Source organism: Arvicanthis niloticus, chromosome 20 (assembly GCF_011762505.2).
Source record: "Arvicanthis niloticus isolate mArvNil1 chromosome 20, mArvNil1.pat.X, whole genome shotgun sequence".
In the NCBI taxonomy this organism is placed as follows: domain Eukaryota; kingdom Metazoa; phylum Chordata; class Mammalia; order Rodentia; family Muridae; genus Arvicanthis; species Arvicanthis niloticus.
The window spans coordinates 15667953-15684669 of NC_047677.1; positions in this window are offsets into that span (position 1 = coordinate 15667953).

Genomic DNA, 16717 nt, shown 5'->3' on the forward strand with positions numbered 1-16717 from the left:
TTTGCAATGACTCATTAGCATACTCATTAGCATACCCCGCTCGGGCGGGGTGATTGGCCAGGTTCGTGGTACCCTAGTTGTACCTCATTTGCATGCCCCGTTTGGGAGGGGCTGGAGTCAAATTCCTAAGTGCACTGCGCATGCGCAGTGCACTGATAGTTCTACCTGAAAGCCTTGAGTAGCCGCCATCTTGGATCGTTGCCTCAGCGGCTGACGGGCGAATGTCAGCCTGTCAGCTGCTTTTGAGGCTGGGGTGCTGCTTCTCTCGGCTGGCAGCCACAGCCGCTTTTAGTCAGTGGCGCCGAGAGCAGAAACGGGCAGCCGCCTTGAGTCGGCGGCTGCACTGTAAGAAAAAATGGGTAGCTGCTTTGAAGCGGCCGCTTTTCAAGCTGACAGACCTGCGGTGCCTTCCAGCCGTCAGGTCTGTCAGGTCAGCTTCCTACATCTCCCCCTTTTTTGTTTTATTTGCAAACCCTGAGTCATAGAACGGGTACACGATAGTTGCCCTATGAGTATAGTTGTACAGTGAGGGAAAGCAGAGGCCTGATCCCCTGTGCAAGATGAGATATTGTAATGGGTTTCTTCTCTTGAATACTTCCCATACCCATCTCGATGCCTTTTGACGGGGAAAGGGAGCCTTCACCCTGGGGCGCCACCAGGAGAGGAGGTTTTTGGCATCAAACCTTTATGCAATCAGGCATACTTTCGGGAAATCTATCCATACTCGTGGAACATTCCCTGTCGAGTACCCACTCGCAAACACCTCAAACTGCCAGTAGAGTACTCCTTAAGGGCTCATATCTATGAAACCCGCTCATATTTCCTTCAGGGTTGCTAGCCAAACATGGGGAGATTCACCATTCTCGATGGCGGCTAAGGCTTGGTAGACTACGGTTTTGTGCCTGGCATGGCCTCTCCTTAGTCTGCATAGAAGCCATATCAAAAGACACAACCGGCCAACACCATGGCTCCCCAAACCAGGACTCCCGCCCACTCTTTAAAGAAGGAAAAGGCATTGGCTATCCAGGAGGTGAGGTCACTGAGGGAGAGAGGCTGCAGTCTGGTCCCGTTCAGCTGGGCAACCTGGACAAACAATCTGGTCACCATCTCTTCTGCTTGCAACGACCAGTTGCCTCGCAGGTATTCTGACAGCATCCTAGATTGATTGATAGACTGAGAAAAGTTAGTTTGTAGGGGGGTGACACAGAGGCCTCTCATGGAGTACACACAGGAGGCCTGAATGACTTTGAATAGTTCCTCTACTTGGTTTTGGACTATATCAATGCTTTGGTTAGCCAGTAGTATTCCAGAGGTAAGATGGGCATTAATTTCTCTCTGGGTAGTCAGTGCAGCAGCTGTCTGCTCTACTATGGAATTGACTGTCTCTGCCGTCTGTACTTGAGAGGTCATAGCGACCGCAGCAGTTGTGGCCGCGGCGGCAGCTATTACAATAGCAGTTACTATCGCTGCTGTGATACCGAAATCATGCTTACGGCGCAACAGGGTAAGTATTGGAAATTGTTCAGGATCAGCTTCGACAGGGACGGGTACAAAGGTTGGTAACTGCACCACCAGAGCTGTGGTACTTGTCCCATCCCAGCACTCAGATATCAAGCAGGCAACCCCAGAGGCATTGCAACTTAGCACTACCCCTGAGGTGTTAGTCAGAATGAAGAAAAAGGGGGGCGTCACACAAACGGGAGCCTCTGCATAAGAAAGATTCTGTAATTGCCCCTTAATCTTGATATCTGACAAACTCACATTGGGGTGCCTGGTGGCAGTAATGGTAACCAATGAGAAATTGCCCCCTCTCAACCTAGAGAATGGGGTGAGAGAAGTAAAGGCTGACTTGTTATTAGAGAGTAGCCATTGATACCAGGGCCAGATGTTACCTGGCCTGGATGCAATCCTTAAGTTATTAGTATACTTTGCTTTAAACAAAGGGGGGCTAAATTCAAACCCAGAAGATATCTGGGTGTCCCGGTGATCGGGACTCTGGCAAGGAGAGAAATCGGGGGGAAACTCTTGGTATGGTGGACAAATAGGCAGGATTTTGCGCTTAGTGGACTTGGCTTGGGTGGAATTACCATCAGAGGGTATAACTAAATATTGAGACATAAGCAAGGTGGTGATAATAAGGGAGGCACTAGAATTAGTGCCTGTCTTTCCTGAACCCTGGCTAAAGCCGGAGCTCAGCTTTGATAGAGCTGTGTGTAATACTCCGGTGCTTGTTCCCCCTATATCTATGGGATCTAGCCAATTCACCAAATACTGGGACGCTAGGAAAATGCATGGAGCAACACTCCTATTAAAGGTGAAACATAAGGTGCCTGTCAAGGTGTAATTAGTGGCTGTATATCTTGCAGGGGCCTCCTGAGTGGGAATAGTGCAGGGCATATCTTGGTCACAAGAGGTGGAGAAAAAGGTGGGCAGAACCGGGGAATTGCTATGGACGGGCATGGGAACTGGCCAGGTTTTGGCTATTGCCCATAGTTGAATGGCTAATCCCTGGGTTACCATCAGCAGTAGACTCATCATCTGGATCTTCACGTATGTCTTCCACATCGTTCTGGTCCCGGGGTGGTTCAATACGTCTAGTGAGGCGTTCAGGGACCCAAATCGGATCTTCCTGGTCCTGTGGAAAAACACAGACAGCTCCCCTGGATCTGGAAATGACCGGATCCGGACCATGCCATGAGCCTGTTAAGACATCCTTCCATTTTACTTCTTGCTTAACAGTTGGGGTGGACAGTGAATGCCGGTCGGCCGCTGAGCGTCCGTCTGAATCCAATGTCAAAAAATTTAGAGTGAAGAGGGCTAAAGAAAGTTGATCTTTTGGGGAGTGCCCATGAGCTACTCCTCCTTTTTGTTTTATTAGCAGTTCCTTTAGTGTGCGATGGGCAAGTTCCACAATACCCTGACCTTGAGGGTTGTAGGGTAAACCAGTGATATGTTTCACCTTCATGTGTTGACAAAATGTGGCGAAAGGCCTAGATGCATAGGCCGGTCCATTGTCCGTTTTAATGACATTGGGTTTTCCCCATGCAGCCCAAGCCGCAAGGCAATGGCTTATCACATTGCGGACTTTTTCCCCACTTAGGGGAGAGGCATAGACGATGCCTGAACATGTATCTATGTAAAGGTGGACATACTTAAGAGTCCCAAAGCAGGATATGTGGGTAACATCCATTTGCCAGAGTTTGAGAGGCAACAAGCCTCTAGGGTTAATGCCGGTATGAGGCGGATGAAGAAACTGTGCACAATCTGGACAATTGGTTACAATATCTCTGGCTGCTGCTCGTGGCAAGCGAAACATATGGCGGATTGTGGTGGATGGTACATGAAACTGCTTATGAAAAGCAGAGGCTTTAGTAATTGCATCCGTGTGGAAGACAAATTCCATGCGGGTGGCTGCATCCACCAGAGCATTGCGCTCTGTCATGGGACCTGGCAGCATAGTATGGGCTCTCATATGTTGGACGAAAAACTTATTTTCCCTTAGCCAAATAAGCTTCTGGATTTGCTGGAGAAGGTGGCAAACAGGACTATTTGACTTAATAGGTCCTGCAAGTTCCAAAGAAGCTACAGCATTAACTACGTACCTGGAGTCTGATACCAAATTAAATGGACCAGGGAAGGTTTGAAAGACTACCAACACAATTTGGCACTCCACGAGTTGTGGAGTTCCAGGGGTAAACTGAATTTGTACTGGGGGTTCAGAGCCAACAACGTAACTGCCAACTCCTGTTTTGGAGCCATCCGTATATATATCCACTGCCTCAGGTATAGGTAATGAGGCTGTAACCTTTGGAAATATAATGGGGTGATTGGTAAAAAACTGCAGGATAGGGCTCTTGGGGAAATGATTATCAAAATCCCCATCAAAGCTACATCTGAGAATAGTCCAATCATCTATCACGGCACACAAAGTTTGTATCTGCTGACTAGTGTAAGGGGTAATAATCCTCATTGGAGGCACACCGAAGTGTGCCAAGCACGATTTAAGGCCCATTAAAGCTAACTGTGCGATGACTGTAGGATAGTGTTCCACAGTTTTACTAGGAGAAACATGAGGATGTATCCATAATAGGGGGCCCTCCTGCCATAGTACCGCAGTAGGCTGTCTCAGTGTCCATAAAATACATAAAAGGATGGTATGCACATCTCGGACACGAGTAACTTGTGCCTTACTTAGGGCAGTTTCTACCCTTTGCAGGGCTAACCTAGCATCTGGTGTGAGGCTCCTGGGGGAAGTCAGGTGAGGATCCCCTTTCAAGATGTCAAACAAGGGAACCAACTCATGATTGGGGATCTTTAAATAGGGTCTAATCCAATTGATATCTCCTAACAATTGTTGAAAATCATTTAGCGTACGTAAATGATCTTTTCTGATATTTATTTTCTGAGGTCTAGTGTCCCTGAAAGATATTACTGCTCCCAGGAATCGTCCTACCGTTTCTGTCTATACCTTCTCTGGAGCCACATATAATTGTGCTTTCTTCAGTTGTTTAATCAATGCTGCATAAGCAGAATCCAACTGGTCTCTGGTGGGAGCGGCCAGTAAAATGTCATCCATGTAATGACAAACTCTAATCTCTGGGAAGGTCTGCCTAATTGGCAGCAAAGCTCGCCCTACATACAGCTGACACATAGTAGAACTATTGGCCATTCCTTGTGGTAGTACCCGCCATTGGTAGCGGGCATCAGGTTCTTCATTGTTTATTTCGGGGACAGTAAAAGCAAACCGCTCACAATCGGCGGGGGCCAATGGTATAGAAAAGAAACAATCCTTAATGTCAATTATAAAGATAGGCCATTCCTTTGGCAGACTAGAAAGCAGAGGAAGGCCTCGTTGAATGGGGCCCATAGGTTGCATCTGGGCGTTGATGGCCCGCAAATCATGTAGCAATCTCCATTTACCCGATTTCTTTCTTATTACAAAGATTGGAGTGTTCCAGGGGGATTGGGATGGTTCTATATGTCCTGCCTCTAATTGTTCTTGCACTAAGGCTCTTGCCACCTGTAACTTTTCTATAGGCAATGGCCACTGAGGGACCCATACTGGGTCCCCCGTTTTCCAAGTGATAGGTGTACCTCCCTCAGTGGCCCCTAAGAAAAACTCAGCCCAGTCCTATCATGTTTGGGAAGTGTAGTTATCACATCTGGGCTGCCTTGCAGATTCTTTCCCAGTCCCTTGCCTGGCCTATAGCCCATGCCCTGCATCATATTTTGTGATTGAGCAGAGTAATCATTTGTGAGTTTCATGCCTAATTGTACTAGTACATCTCTTCCCCACAAGGTGACCGGGAGGTCTAGAACATACGGAGTAAACCTTCCTGTTTTCCCTTCCTGATTTTTCCACACCAGCTCCTTAGAGCTCATCATGGGGGAGGATTCATAGCCTAATCCCCGGATGTTTTGGGCAGACCTCTGGGTTGGCCATTTGGCAGGCCAGTCATGGGCAGATATGATGCTACGATCTGCCCCAGTGTCCAACAGTCCCAAAAAAGATCGACCCATAGTGTCGTCATAGGACGATCTTGTAATTCTAAAGAAAGATAGGCAAAGCGAGACCCGGTAGACCCGAGCCCGCTATTACCTCTAGTCTTGTTATGAGATGGAAAATAGCTATGCAAACTGGGCAGTAGTAACAGCTGAGCTATCCTATCTCCTGGGGAAATAGCCGTAATTCCTTTTGGAGAGGAGGCAGATATTTTGACCTTCCCCGTATAGTCTGCATCTACGACTCCTGGAACGATCTGTAATCCCCTCAGAGCTGAGGATGATCATCCTAAAAGTAGGCCTACAGTGTCTTTGGGCAATGGTCCTGAAAAATTAGACTCTATAGGCTGCACTCCCATTTGCGGTGTCAGCACGATTCTAATGGTGGCACTGAGGTCCAGTCCTGCGGAACCCGGAGTGGCCCTCCTTGGTTCCGAGGGGCTCGCAGAGATGGACTCTGAATGGCCCCATACATTTGCGGGCCCTGGGGTCGTGGGCCCTTCTGCCCGTTTTTTGGATGAACACCACCATAGTTGTTACGTAGGGGACGTCCGTTAATATCCCTGAATCTTTTGCACAATGATTCCCCTTCTTACATCTGGGACAAGGCCCAGGGCCCTGTCCCTGTTGTCCCGTACTGTTACTCCTCTTGGGGCACTGTCTTTTGAAGTGCCCAGACTTCCTGCAAATAAAGCAGGTTTTGGCTCTCTCTATTCCTTTTGCAGCTTGTAGGACAGCAGCTGCTAATCCTGCATTGGACAAAGGGCCTCCTATTTCCCTGCATGCCTTCATCCATGCCTGCAATCCTTTAGCCTTCCATGGAGTGATAGCATTCCTACATTCCTTTGTACATTGCTCATAGACAAGCTGTTCTATCAATGGCATGGCTGTATCTGGGTCACCAAAAATCCTCTCTGCTGCCTCTATCATTCTTGCCACAAAGTCAGAAAATGGCTCCGTGGGCCCCTGGATGACCTTTGTTAGGTTTCCTGATACCTCTCCTTTGTTGGGCAGGGACCTCCATGCCTTTATGGCCATGGCGTTAATCTGGTTGTAAACTGGTATGGGATAACCTGTCTGATTTGCGGCCCATTGACCCTGACCCATTAACATGTCAAAGGACCAGGCATCTTGGCCATTGATCTGGTTGGCCCGAGCCTGGCTTTGAGTGTACTCGATATACAGGGCCTTCCAGTTCAAATACTGACCCATAGTTAAGCAGGCTTTAACTGTACTCATCCAATCGGATGGGGTCATAGCACGCAAGGTTAGTCTTTCCAACAATGCCTGAGTAAAAGATGCATCAACCCCATACGCCTGGACGGACTCAGCCAAGGCCTTTAGTTGCTTAAACTCTAAAGGCTCATAAAATCTCTGCCGATTATCATCCTCAAAAATAGGAAAGGCCCCCGCAGCCTCCTTCCACGTCTGAGGGAAAAAAGATCCCTTTTTCCCATCTTTTCTCCCCTCTTCCTGTTTCTTTCTTGAAAGAGTCATTGATCTCATTTCGGCTAGGAACTCTTTCAGCTCCTCGTCCCTTTTGTCTAACTTATCCTCTTCCTGTTTATCCTTGGCCTTACTGATGTTTCCCCGACCAAAATCACATCTTTTTTGTCTATACTTAGTGGCTCCCCTTTTCCAGCTCTGCTTCTTCCTCAGAAGCTAACCCCAACTCATCTGAAGTTTCTAATTCTTTCAAAGAGGGGTAAATCCCTCTGGATCCCTCTACCCTTTTCTCCTTTTTATCCTTTTCAGGTCATTTAGACCTGTCTTTGGCTATGCTAGCTTTTCCCCTTTCTTTATCTTTGTACCCCTTATCCTCTTTTTTCTCCTTAAAGGCCCTTTCCTCTTCTGACATGCTCTCCTGATGCTCTTGAAGCAATTTCTGTCCTGCTTTCACACTCTCAACACATCTTTTATCCTCCAAGCAGGCACATATTATGCACCAAAGGGGCCTCACCCCAGGTTTCACTGACCCTTCCTCAGCCTCCTTATCAAGCTCTCGACCCAATTTCTCCCATGAGCTAATGGTTAGAGACCCTGTGAGCGCAAACCATGGGGCTACTCGCTCTATCTCACGTAGAAAGCCCTCTAGGATTTTTCTTTTTATATCAAGGTGTCGTTGCTCAAGGAGCTCTTGCAACGCACTCAAGAATTGGCTGGATTGAGTATTCCCCATGTTACTCACTTAGCTATGTGAGGTTTACACACGGGTGGACAGGTGGAGTGGTCTAGCCCCGTCTGTCTTAATCAAAAATTGGACTTATATTGTCCCGTTCCCTCAGAAACTTTCCCTTGGGCAAATTGCCGCTAGACTGCGGACTTCTGAACTGCCTCTTTTCTGAGGTCTTCTGAGGTGCCTCTTTACTGAGGTCTTTCTGAATCTGCAGATTTTCGAATCCTCTCTTTCTGAGGACCTTTTATCCCATTTGATCAGGGAATTTACCAGTACCGCCGCTTCTCAGGGTGAAGAGTTCTGAATCCGTGAGAATTTCTCCTCGGGTCCCCCGTTCTCAGATGCCTTCTTTTTTCTTTTCTTCTTTTCTTCTTTTCTTCTTTTCTTCTTACCCGGGTTTCGGCACCACTTTGTCGCGCCCCACTTGTCCAGCAAGGAAGACCCGACAAACCAGACTCTTCTCAACAGCCTTTATTGGAAGCGCTCTTTTAGGTTTCTGGGAGAGCCTAACTGGAATGCTCAGAATGGGCTACTTATATACCCCCAGCCCTGGGCGTGACAAAGCACATGGAGGTGTCTGATTGGTCAATTTGCAATGACTCATTAGCATACTCATTAGCATACCCCGCTCGGGCGGGGTGATTGGCCAGGTTCGTGGTACCCTAGTTGTACCTCATTTGCATGCCCCGTTTGGGAGGGGCTGGAGTCAAATTCCTAAGTGCACTGCGCATGCGCAGTGCACTGATAGTTCTACCTGAAAGCCTTGAGTAGCCGCCATCTTGGATCGTTGCCTCAGCAGCTGACGGGCGAATGTCAGCCTGTCAGCTGCTTTTGAGGCTGGGGTGCTGCTTCTCTCGGCTGGCAGCCACAGCCGCTTTTAGTCAGTGGCGCCGAGAGCAGAAACGGGCAGCCGCCTTGAGTCGGCGGCTGCACTGTAAGAAAAAATGGGTAGCTGCTTTGAAGAGGCGCTTTTTTTTTTTTTTGAAGTGCCGCCACTTTTCAAGCTGACAGACCTGTGGTGCCTTCCAGCCATCAGGTCTGTCAGGTCAGCTTCCTACAGGGAAGAGACCTCAAGGTTCTTCTGTCCCCATAGCGTGTACCTATCCCATTCAAAGAGCTGCAGTTGGCTGGATGTGGTGGTAAATGTCTGTAACAGAGGGGAGGAGGTTAAGGTGAGAGGATCCCCACAGGTCTGAGGCACAGCCTGGGTGGTATGAGTTTCAGGCCAGAAGGGCTACATAGGGAGAGCCTGTCTCATCAATGGTGAGAGCATATGGAACTGTTGTCTCCTGCCTCTGTTTACCCCTCTCCAAGTGTTTCAAGTGGCAGAAAGGTCTGTGTCAGAGTAGGGATGGGTAATGGTCTCAGCTTCTAGAGACAAGGTGACTAGCATCCCTCATTTTTGCAGTGAGGACTAGTGTGCTCTTGGGACCCAGAGACCTGGGTCAGATGCACAGGCTGCACACTGACAGCTGGGTGAGGGTCCGGCTTCTTTACGTTGTTTCCCTCCTAGCAACTGTATGTCAAGCAGCAGTGTTGGCCATGGGTACATTTTGTTGGGTGCCTAGTGAAGGCTACTTTGTTATCTAATTTCTTGTCCTCCCACTTAGTGGTTCATCAGAAACATCTGGGATGGAACTATAGATTATCCACATGCCAGACTCAAGCACAGCAGTGGATGGGCCTGGAAACCTGTATCTCTGGGAAACAGGATACTTAAGATGAGTGTGGGGGGAGTAAATTGGCGCACTGCAAGTATCAGGGCTGGGACATATACAGTCAGTTGGTGTTCCCTGGGTTGGGAGGGGAAGGCACATTTAGTCTCCATTTGATTCTGTTCTGTTCTTTCTTTCTGTGCTGTGCTGTGCTATGCTATTTGTCTCATGACATATTTCTAAAACCAGAAATGAAGATTGTTCTACACTGTTTTTCCCAGCAGCATGGCACTCTCTGGGTCCTTCGTAGTCAGATAGCACGGTCTGATACCTTCTCCACCCCCCCCAACCCCCCAGGGAAATATGGCCCCACCATGCTGAGGCCTCATAATGGCATCTTTGTCCCTCTAGCTGGCAAGGAATCACTTCAGGATGTTACCAGCATGGCTATTCCATAAAGGCAAGACCTTTAAATCACAGGATCTGGGATGCGCTTTGCAGTTGAGAGGGGAGGCATAGGTAGCAGGTTCAAATCTCGTACCACGAAAGAAGGGTTTCAGTTGTTCAAAGCAAGGGGCTCTGAAGAAGGTTTGGTCTTAAAGAACTTGGAGCTTTTCTTCAGTGAACAGGCGATGAAAACTTCGCTGCTCTGACCTGCTGGTGATCCTGAACACTGTTCACCACCCTGCTACTCAATGTGGCCTAAGTCAGACTCTTGAGGGGATGATGGGTTTTAAAGATGAGAGAAATGGCTCACAGCTCTCTGACTCCTACACCACGAGGAAGACATTCTTAGCAGGTTTGGAAATTCTGCCTGCCATGCAATGTGACCTGCGGCTAAAAACGATGTCACACACCATTGGCAAAAAGCTCCACACGTGTGAGAGAAAGAAGACTTCAGCCAGTTCTCCACAAACGTGTTTGTGAGATGGACTTCATTTGACATTAGACAACTTCAATGAAGTGGATGGGTCCCTTGGGAAACACAAACATGTGACTCCAACTGTATGACACAGATGGTCAAGGAAGCCCTACAACCATGAGTAGATCAGAACCAGTAACTTAAAACTTCCTGGCAAGCGGGGCGGTGGTGGCGCACGCCTTTAATCCCAGCACTTGGGAGGCAGAGGCAGGCAGATTTCTGAGTTTGAGGCCAGCCTGGTCTACAGAGTGAGTTCCAGGACAGCCAGGGCTACACAGAGAAACCCTGTCTTGAAAAAACAAAAAAAAAAAAAAAAAAAAAAAAAAACCAAAACAAACAACCACACAAACAAAAAAACTTCCTGGCAAAGAGATCTTGCAGCCCAGTGGATTTCCCTGGAGAAATCTGCCATGTTCAGCCCCTTCTCTTTCAAAAAATAGAAGTGGAGGGGGCATTCCCCTAGTCTCATGAAGCTGGAGTTACTCTGATATTAAAACCAGCAATACGCAAAATTAATTAATTAATTAAAGATCAATGTCCCTCATAAATCTAAACACAAGACTGTAAATAAAATATAATCAGCAACACATAAAAGAGTTGTAAACTGTGTGTCGGTGATGTGTTCTTATAATTCTAGCACACAGGAGGCGGAGGCAGGAGGATCACAAGTTGGAAGCTAGTCTGGGCCATGTAGACTTTGTTACAAAAAAAAAAAACAAAAAACAAAACAAAAAAAAAAAAAAACCAGTTATATATCGTAGCCAAGAAAAAGTTGTCAGTGTGTAAAGCTAATCCAGGTTTTGAAAAAACAATTACTGCGATCCACAGAATTAAGGCTAAATGAGTTTTGCATAATCCAATAGATGTTTGCATAACAAGTGTAGCAAGAAAATATTAAAAACCCCAATGTGGGGCTTTTGCCCCACCTTAGGCTATTGGTTTCCCACACAGCCTGTATATTTACAATAAACCCTAAACAGCACAGTAGCTGGGCAGCTCCTGCCCTCCATGCTGTCAGAATCTACTTTCTTATCGATAACCTGAGTTATTACTTACTATTTACTGTGTTCCATCTGGGCTGTTCAGGCAGCCCTCAGGGCCACACTCCCTTGACCCCTAACCCATGGCTGTTGTCCTCTTTCTCCCCTGTATGTTTTTCCTTTACTCCTCTTCCTCATGGTCCTCTCACCCATGGTCTTCTCTCTTCTCTGGGGCACCAGTCTTGGGAGCCCCAGTTTAGCACTAGAATACAAGCAGCATTAGGCCAACCCACTACAACAAGTATTTGACAAAATTCAATATACATTCATGATAATAATATTCTGTGGTGGGGCTGGAGCAGTGGCTCAGCAGCAGGAGCACTGGCTGCTCTTCCAGAGGTCCTGAGTTCAATTCCCAGCAACCACACGGTGGCTCACAACCATCTGTAATGGAATCTGAGGCCCTCTTCTGTGTGTCTGAAGATGATGACAGTGTACTCATGTTAAATAAATAATTTTTTAAAAAACGAATATTCTATGGGGCTGGGAGTATAGCTCAGTGGTAGAAAACATACTTGGCCCAATCTCCAGCAAAACACACACACACACACACACACACACACACACACAATCTTCTCTGCCTGTCTCTTCCACATACAAACATATATTCTTTCTCTCTCTCTCTATCTCTCTATCTCATACACATTACCTCTCTGTCTCCCTGTCTCTCTGTCTCTCTCTGTCTCTCTCTCTGTCTCTCTCTCTCTGTCTCTCTCTCTCTCTGTCTCTCTCTCTCTCTCTCTCTCTCTCTCTCTCTCACACACACACACACACAACATAAGCACAAAATAAAAAGATCAGAACCTTTAAAAAAGAAAACAATTAGAAGAAGGAGCAACCTGTCACAATCTTCCTCACAAGGATGGGGGAGTAGGGGTAGGGATAGGTTGTGGGTGGGGGGCTTGGGGTAGTTGGGGGAGTGGGGGAGTGGGAGGATGGTAGCTGATGCTGTCACTCTGAGCTTAGGGAGAGAAGGACTTGCATTCTCCACACTCTTACTTGACATACAGAGTTCTGCTGGCAGAGTAGGCAATGAAAGGGAATAGAAGGGAAACAGACCAGAAAGGAAGAACATAAAAGCTTGTTCTCAAATACGATGATTGCCTGAGGATGAAATTCCAGAGTATCTATGAAGAAAAAGTCTATAAAGATCAAGCAAAGTCAGAGCATACAAAATAAACGTTAAAGCCAGTTGTGTCACCTGACATTAGCGATGAACACATAGACCCTCAAATTAAAAGTCTATACAGCTGAGGCAAGAACGAGGCAGGGAGTTTGATGCCCTCTCCAGACTGTTCCTGGTGTGCTTCCTGCCTCTGCAGTACAAGCATGGCCCAGGAGAGGTCCAAGAGGAGACTCCAGACAAACAGGGTGACCACTGGGAAACAGCAGGGCAGGAAGGGCAGGTGGTGCAGGTCCAGAGACACACCCTGCTGAGAAAGCTGGAGAAAGCCAACTGGGAAAGACACGGCTTGCAAGGAGGCCGGCTTGATTCACGTTTGATGGCTCCGGCCCCACTAGAGACCAAGATCAAGGACACTATCTAGCTCCAGCCACAGACAGGAGCAGCAGCTTCCCCAGGGATAGCCCACATCTGGTCATTGCCCTGACTTCGCAAGTGAATGGTGACACCACCCACACCATTCACAGAACACTAGAGGAGCAGAGGAGCATTGCTTAGGCCAGTCTCCTTTTCGGATGTACGCGAAGGTGACTCTAACCCACCACAGGAACGAGAGTGGAGCGGTATTTGGCCAACCAGGTCATTTGGCTCAAGAGCAATGAATTGTGAGGGGTGAGGGTTTATTTTTCCCTCCTAGTCCCCCCAAAATACCCCCGGGTCCCAACTGGTGTCACTTGTCCTAACGAGGTAGAGAGTTATGATTTTGTCACTCAGTGGGCGCGCTATGGGACATGGGGGGGCGGGGATAGGACACAATTCCACTTACTATTTATGAAGGCATAAAGGCTAAAATGTGGAAAACTACAAACTGAAGCTTTGCCAAGCATGTGGTAAAGGGGAAGGGGAAACACCCAGGCTTCTAACAAAGGTAAAAGAAGCAACACGTCCTTCAGAACTATGACTCAAGTGCACCTCCAAAGGCCCCCAGGCCAGAGGCCCAAGATGCCCCCTTCTACCCACTGCCCAGGCAAAGATCTATGGGTACAGGTAGGCAGAGGACTGAAGTTTGTGATGTGGGAGGTAACCACCATGTTTTCATTTAGAGTTTGCTAGTTACTCCCTTCTGTTGAATAATTATGGTCTCTGGGTAGAAGAACAAGGTTAGATAATGACTTCACGGTGTAACAGACCTGCCTCACCCTGCAGCTGCACAGGAAATGAACGGGAAGGGACCGTGTTCTTTACATGGACGGACGGACGTGTGGTGACTCCAGTTCTGCATCTGGGGTCTATTTCAGTTAACACCCGTTGGTCCTACCTATTAACCCTCCGCAAGGGTCCACTGCAACCCAAGAGCCTCTCTGTCATTTCCGGTCACCTCACAATGGCCTCTTGTCTCTTATTGCTTAAAATCCTTCAGAAAATGTTCTTGTTTCCTGTTTGGATATATGGGCTGGGCTGGGGCTGGGCTGGGGTGGGGATGGTGGTGTTTGCTCTGTTGTGTTTTCTCATTTGTTTATACATTATTTTTGATCATTTCCTACCATAGACATTGTTTGTTATATTATTTTTAAAAAGTGTAATTTACAGTTTCAAAAGTAAAAAAAGGAGGAGGAGGAAGAGGAAGAAGGGGAAGAAAGAGAGGAGGAAGAGAAAGAGAAGGAGGAAGAAGAGAAGGAGGAGGAGGAAGAAGAGGAGGAAGAGGGAAGACCTCTGTCTGAACCTCACAACATGCACATGACTTAAATGCTGACCACTACAAAATACTGGCGGTCAAAGGCAAAGAGAGCCGAGTCACCGGGAAGGCATACCACGTTCATGGGACAGATGAGTCAGCAAAGCAGGCGTGACGATTCTCCCAAACAGATACAAGAGCTCAACGAATTCCCTATCAAACTGCAAGCAGGAACTGGCACACTTTACATGTGTGTGGGAAGACAAATGAAAGTAAGAAAAGCCAGAGCAACTTTGAAAAATATCAATGAAGGAGAAAGACTCATTCTAGCCAACTGTAAGACTCAGAACCGCCATGACCAGAACGACGTGGTACTGGTGGGAAGTGGGTCAGAGACTCATGAATGAAGAACAGAGAGAGAGAGAGAGAGAGCGAGCTACACGCATGCTCAGAAGATTTTTGAGGATGATGTAATGGCAGTGGAAGGGGCCTCACGAGTGGTTGGAGCAAGGATGTGCTGAAGGGGTCAACAGGCACAACATCTCCACCCAAACACACTTTATTATTACAAAATTTAACTCAAAACCGATCATGGCATGCATTTAAAATGTAAAACTATTTTTTAAAAATTGGAAAAATTTATAAGAATGTCTCCAGAATCTAGGCCTTGGCAAAAATCCTCTGATTTGACACCTAAGATAAAACACATAGAAAGAAAACAGTGATAATCAAAGCTTCATCAAGATGGAAATGCTTGTCTTTGAGCTGAAGACTGGGGGAGAATCCCTGCACACCGTTCACCCAACACTCCTACACAGCCACAAAGACTAGATACTAGTCTAGAATATTTGTTAAAATCTTCTCAAAACTCAGCAGTGAAAACCAGTCCTCTGGGGCTAGTAGCCCGTGTCTGTGGTCCAACTGCACTGCAAGACACTGTCTCAAAAAGAAAACAGCAGGGGCTGGAGAGATCGGCTCAATGGTTCAGAGTGCTCACTGGCTGCTCTTCCACACAGCCTCTCACAGCCATCGGTAACCCTAGATCCAAGGAATCTGATGTCCTCTTCTGGCGTCTATGAGTACTGCATGCATGCTGCGCCCAGACCAACGCAGGCAAAACACTCATACACATAAATAAAACAGTAATAAACCCAAATCTAGAAAACAGGGAGAAGATGAGTGGATTTCAAAGAAGTTGAGACACACATACCAAATATAGAAAAAGATGTTCTGCATCATAATCCAGCAGGGAAATGCAGATTAAAACCACCAGGAAGCATCAGTATCTGTCTAGCAGACTGGGGGAAAGGCAACACCACCGAGAACTGCTACCCACCCAGCAACTGTCTCCTGAAAATTTATGTCAAAGATATCGGATCTTCACATAAAAACCTGCATACTGTTATTCATAGAAGCGGTGTATGTGACAACCCCAACAAATAACCAAAGTGGTTTTTTAAAGATTTACTTATTTATTTAATGTATAAGCATACACTGTAGCTGTCTTCAGACACACCAGAAGAGGGCATTAGATCCCATTATAGATGGTTGTGAGCACTCCTGTTCCTTTGTGACTGCACTTTCCTCACGCCAGGCCCATCTTGCCCCAACAACTATAAACCCAATTCTATTTCTGTAATCTTAACATTTCACACAAGGGAAATCTCAGTGAATAGAGGGGTGGTGCTTTTTCCATAAGCCCATTTCTCTCAATCACTGGGCAACTCCACAACATGGATGTACTATGCTTTAACCCCTCTTTAAAAACCCTCTTTAAAAACCACCTTTGTTGGGCTGGAGAGATGGCTCAGTGATTAAGAGCACTGACTGCTCTTCCAGAGGTTCTGAGTTCAATTCCCAGCAACCACATGGTGGCTCACAGCCATTTATACTGGACTCTATATAGAATTTGTAGAGATTTGAATAAAATGCCTCTCCCACATCCCCACCCATGGGCTCAAGTGTTTGAATATGTGGTCCCCAGTTGGTGGCACTGTTTGGGGAGACTTTAGGGGTGTGGCCTTGCTAGAAGAGGTATATCACTGGGGGCTTTGAGAGTTTAAAAGATTTCTGCTGTTCTCAGTTCTTACTCTCAGCTTCTTGCTTGCAGCTTAAGAGGTGAGATTTCAGTTTGCCACTGCAGTCACCATGCTTGCTGCTGGCATGCTTCCCTGTCACGATGGTGCGGGACTCAGTTTTTAAAAAATAACATTTTGCTCTGTTGATACCACAGATATTTATTTAACAAGTGCTTTATCTGCATGTACGCCTGCATACCAGAAGAGGACATCAGATCCCATTACAGACGGCTGTGAGCCACCATGTGGTTGCCAGGGGTTGAACTCAGGACCTCTGGAAGAGCAGACAGTGCTCTTAACCTCTGAGCCGTCTCTCCAGCCCAGTGATGGACTCTTATCTATCAGGAATATCAAAGCCAAATGATCTGTCTTTCTCTAAGGTACGTGGTAACAGTGTTTCCTTCTCTAAGGTGCGGTTGTAACAGTGTTTCATTGGGGCTGCAGACAAGTAACTAAGACAGTAAGTAAGTAAGTAAGTAAGTAAGACAGCAGTGTTGAGTATGGTAGCTTAGCCAGGGTCAGCATCCTGGTGGTAATGTGCTACCT